The sequence below is a fragment of the Capra hircus genome, chromosome 11, assembly GCF_001704415.2.
Source record: "Capra hircus breed San Clemente chromosome 11, ASM170441v1, whole genome shotgun sequence".
NCBI lineage: Eukaryota > Metazoa > Chordata > Mammalia > Artiodactyla > Bovidae > Capra > Capra hircus.
This window is the reverse complement of record NC_030818.1, coordinates 8,861,186-8,866,694: the sequence shown is the minus strand read 5'-3', so window position 1 is coordinate 8,866,694 and position 5,509 is coordinate 8,861,186.

Genomic DNA, 5,509 nt, shown 5'->3' with positions numbered 1-5,509 from the left:
GCCTAAGGGGAGGATCCCAAGCTCACAGTGCTGCTGGACAGATGTCAGATTTTAATTTAATATTATATCAGAGTGCAGAAAACCTCCGGAAGTCAAGACATGTATTGTCCAAATGGCTTAGACTGTGTTCCCTTTATTTGAAATTCACATCGCAGAAATGAAACAAGTAAAAATTCACTTGGAAAAACAGTGACTATTAAAGTCTCCTAAACCTGAAACACTGTAGGATGTCAGCGCTGGGATCTGGCAAGCGACTCCTTTGCAGGGTTAGGAAGCCAGACTGGGGCGTTCCCTAGGAAGGTTCGCCTTGGGGGCCTCTCTTCCCGGCGGCAGGGTATGCCTGCCCGCACCCTGCTGTGATGTGCGACCCTGCGAAGCTGCTTCTCTGGCAAGGGCAGCGGCTTGTGGGGGTCCCAAGGCCGAACTCCGCTTCCTTAGACTGCATGTTATTTTATTGAGAGCATCGTTTGCATAATAAAATGAAGGGACCCACTACTCCCCTTGTCTCCATAAACACTGTCCTCAAGGACTTTGAGACTGTTATCTGAACACCCAGAGCGGCCTTCAGAGGTCGAATTAGTCTTGCTTTTCCAGGGAAAAAGAAAAATGGAAGGCGATTAAAAGCAAAAGGGCCGGAGAGAAAGAGTAGGGTAGAAGGAGTGGGGTGGGGGAGAAAGCGGGAGGGATGGAGAAGAGCTGGTCCAGCCGCACCGGGGGGAGGGAGACCAGAGCGGGTGCGGGATGGAGCGCAGGGAAACGCTGAGTCACCCTAACAGGTCACCGGGGACACCGCGGCGACCTGCCGCAGCCCGGGGAGGGATGGGCATCTCCTTAGAGGCCTCCTTCCCGCCGCCGCCGCCGCCGGAGCCTGGCCGTGGAGCTCGGCGCCGCCCGCCCGCCTTTGTCACCGGCTCGGTGCGCGGCCGCGAGCTCCCGCGGTGGGCTTTGTTCTGGCGGAGCAGGGTAGGACCCCTCGCCCCGCCGCGCCCCCGCCCTCCGCGAGCTGGGGACGGTGGGGGTGGGGACCGGGCGCCTGGGGACGGGGACCCGAGGAGCGTCGGCGGGCGCCTCGGAGCCCATGATTTCTTCCTGCGCTCCTTTCGTAATTGAGCTGTTCTCCTTCGGGGCGGGGGCCGGGCGGCGCCGGAGGAAGGGGAGCGGGAAGGGGGCGCCCGCTCTCGGCCAGCCGCAGCGGCGAGCGCAGGTCCCCGCGCACTCGCATTGTGTGCGTGAGTGCACGGCCGGAGGGGTGCGGGCGTCTAGAAAGGAGGGGAGCCTCCGAGGCTCGGCCCCGGGTTCCAGGTTTCTGGCAGCGGCGGGGCGCCTCGGGTCGGCGCCTGGTTCTCCCCTAAGATCTGCTCTCGAAGTGCTTGGGGGCCGCGCTCGGACGCTGTGGACGCACCCTGGGTCCGGGGGCTGCCCACGCGGAGCGCGCAGATTCCCCGGTCGCCGAGGCCTGTGGCTGGGGACAAAGAGGCAGACGGCCGGAGCGAGCGGAGGGCGGGCGCACACAGGATCCAGGCGCGCAGCCACCGAGGGTACCTCTCCAGGAGCCCCCGCGCCTCGGAGCCCCAGGGCTTTGCGTCTGGAAAGTTCGCCCCTCGCAGAGCCCGCTCCCTCCTCTCATCCTTGCATTTAGCAAACGGCGTGGGATCGCGTGTTACCTTCTTCCTAGCCGCCCCCAAAGGTGTGGGCCAGATTGCAAGAGTTGCTGCGCTGTTATTGTTTGTCAAACAGGCCCCTTCTCCTGGGAGAGGGGCGAGGGGCATGTGGCGGATCCTGGGCCAGGATTACATTAATCAAAGCATTATTTCCCCAGAGAAGCCCAGCACAAATGAGAGTAAATCCTAATAAAATTGGATCGCGGAGAAATGGTACGCTTTAAGTAATCTGGGCTGCCTGATAACAATCTCACATTTATAAGATGTGGGTGGGTCTTAAAAAAAAATCTGCACACCTCTGGCCTTGGCTGCTGGGTCCGGATCGGGACGGGGGACAGTCCTCACCCCGAGCTCAGCTGAACGTCTGGAGTGAGAAAGGGACGTGGGCACCCCTGGAGTTCGAGGTTCCGCTCCGAAGGCACTCTCGGCCCGGGCGCCCCCCTGGAACATCTGCAGGGGCCCTGGAACTCCCCCCGACCACCCTGCCGGTGCTCTGCGAGGACGCGGCTCCGTTCCTCTGGGATCGTGACCCCGCCGTCCATCTCCAGCGACACCGCAGGGCGCGCGTTTCCGGCGGGTCGCGGCGCGGAGCCCACCAGGCGGTCGGCGGGACTGCCAGGTTTCTCCGGCTCCCGGTCCAGGGCCCGCCGGGCCAGGGAAGGGGGAGACTGCCGGGGACGCCGGGGGTGCTGCTGGCTGGCGACGCCTCTGGTGCTTTCGGGTTGTCCCAGCCTGGCAGCAGGCTCGCGTTTCTTCAGCCTCCGTCCCCGGTGTGGTAGAAAACTTTCCGAAGCCCCCGCGCGGCCAAGCCGGAGAGACGAGCTCCCTTTCCCACCCCGAGCTCCGAGCAGGCAGGTGGAGCCCACCGGGGCGCAGGCGGGCTCTCGGGCAGCGCCCATGCCCTCTCCTGCTGCGGGCCCCGAGAGCGAGCTAGGCGGTGACAAGTGTGAGAGCGCCGTCACCAGCCCGAGGGCGAGCATCAGCCTCCCGGCTCCGCGCGCCTTCCGCGGACGCGGGACCGAGCCTGCTTCGGCGCCTGCCACCCGGCCCCTCCTCCGCGCCCGAGGCCAAGGCCCCGCGAGCGGCGCCCCCTGCAGGCCGGCGCCGGACCAGCCCGGGAGGCCCGGCCGCGTGGGGTTCACGCGCTGCCCACGGCCGCGCCCGGCCCGGCGGCGGCCGAGCGGGAGACCGCAGGAGGACGACGAGGGGCGCGCCCGGTCACTCTTCCCTAGCCCTTCCGCCCGGCTCCCGGCCTCTCTACGGTCGGCGCCTGGCAAACCCCCTGGAACCCGCGGCCCAGCGCCTTGTTCCCGGCCCGCTGGCTCCGGAGGCCGGAGAGCATCGCTGTACCCTCGCGCGGCAGTGCCCGGCACCGGGGGCCCTGCTTACGGAGGAGAGCGGCTCGGAGTGGCGTGCGGGAGGGTGTGCGTGCGCGTGAGGGATCGGTATGTGTGTGTGTGTGTGAGTGCGGTGTGCGTGATCGGTATGTGTGTGCGCCCGTGTGTGCGCGTGCGGGGTGTGTGTCCGGGTATGTGTGTCAGGGTCTGTATGTGTGGGTGCGGCGTGCGTGATCGGTGTGTGTGTCGGGGATGTGTGCAGTGTGTGTGTCTGTGTGTGCGCGTTGGGGGTGTGTGCGCTCGTGCGGAGTGTGTGTCCGGGTCAGTAGGTGTGCGTGCCGCATGCGTGATCGGTGTGTGTGTGTGTGCGCGCGCGCGCGCGATGTGTCCGTTGGGGGTACGCGCGTGTGCGCGCTTGCGGGGTGTGCGTGTGCGCGGGCGGCGTGCGTGGGCGTGCGGTGCGCGCGCAGGGCAGGGCAGGGCAGGGCAGGAGGTGGTGAGGAATGCGCCGGTGCAGCCTGGAGATGTAAATCTCCCACCTAGTGCTCCCCCGCCCCCATACAGGTGTCTCAATCCTCGCCTTCATCCCTTCTGAGACCCGAGAGATCCCTCTTGGGGTCCCGGGATGTTCAGGGATCCCCGGACTCACGTGAGCCGGGGGAGTCCAAAAGGGACAGTGTTCGCTGAGAACTGCGGCCGAGATCTTTCCCAGGCTCCCGCTTGCCCTTGAGACTGGATTTCAGGGGCTTGGGTATCTGCTTCCTCTCGGGTCTTGGCCTTGAAGAGGGCTTGCGTGGAGGTTGTTTTTATGTTTGGAAGCATAGAGTAGAAGCAGGAATCAGTTGAAAAATCACTTTTTAAGCCGGCCAGTTTGCTGGCTCCTTTCTAGTGATGGGAATTTTTTTGTTTTTCTGGGTGAGTGAAGACACACACACCTTTTCAGTTCTAAAATAACGACTCCCCCTTCCTCCAGTCTCTGATTTCCATAATTTCATACAAAACAGGGCTGTCAGTTATCTCCTATTAGAAAAGAGAAAAGCAGACTAATAGAAGAAAACTTGGGCCAAATGAAATTCCTCCTACTTAGGACGTTAACCAGCCCTATCCAGACTGTTCAACTCTCAAGGGAGAACACAAGGCAGGGAGAATTCAGAAAAAGGCTAAATATTTCTCTCCATCATTGAGAATATGAACCCAATTGCCCGACTGTATTTTTGATAACATAGCTTTCAGAGGATCCTAAAAATAAACTTTATAAATACTTTTAGTGTCCTCTTTTTGTCCTAATGTTTGCATCTAAGGATTTTCAATAATTTGGAAATACTGGTGGTATATATTTTTTGTTTCTTGGATTTAGGTGGACACTAGGTGGTTTAACGCTCAGCGGCAATTCTTGTAAGACCTGTTCTGGAGAAAGTCCCTAAGTAAAATTTGCACACAGTTACCTCTAAAGACCCTCACCTACCAGTATCGTCATACTATTTGTCACTCCTTTTTGTAAGATATTGTATAGACAGCTAAATTTTAGTAAAGAATGTTAATCGTAAAATGTCAGTGTTTAACTAGATGAACTTTGGTTTTTGGAATCAAAGTTTAGCTTTTCTTTGAATTATTTATCAAGATGTTTGTCCATAGGCCTTCCTAAGAGAAGGACAAGGTAGGGGGTGGGCAACCACTAATTTATTTAAAGCATATGTAGATGTAAGATTAAAAAACTAGCCTTTTGGAAAACAGTAATAACTAAACCATGTCTATAAACACCCACCTTGGGGACTGTGAAAAAAGGAAACCTAATTACTCTCATAGAAAACAGCCTCAGTGAACAGTTAACTAAAATATTGTATGGCAGTCCCCTGAAAGCTCCTCCTCCCCTTCAGTATAAGACCCTTTGGTAATATACACATATTTATACATGATGTAAATATACATATGCACGAGGGTAGATGTTTATGTACATAACATAACAAAATATATACATACCCCAACTGAATACATTTGCATATAACATGCCCATGTGTAATATACCAAACTTCTATGATTAACAATACATTCTATCACAGATAGTCCTAAAATAAAAGAGTAAATCTTTTCCCTATTGAAAACAAATTTAAAATTTCTTTTGAAATCTGAATTGTGCCAGCCCTAGATGACACCATAAGAGTCAGCAGAAAAAATCCATGGACTATATTAATATTTTCAGCATGCCCCTTTTAAAATACTACAGACAACTCATTTTACATAAATAAAAAAGGCATCATACTTAAGAATTTAAATATAAACATTCTATCTAAATTCAGGGACTTTTCATCTTTTTTCCCTGCAAATGAAATGCTATTGTCTTATGACAAAAATTAAATTCGGCACACAGTGAAAAGGAGCATTAGTTTTATTTTTCATTCTGTTGTAAAGAAAACATTTTTAAAGTAGTTTAATTCTGTAGACCTTTCTATCATTAAAAGACATTCACTAGTCTAGTGATAATTTGAAATGAGAAAGCAAGTTGGAGGCACA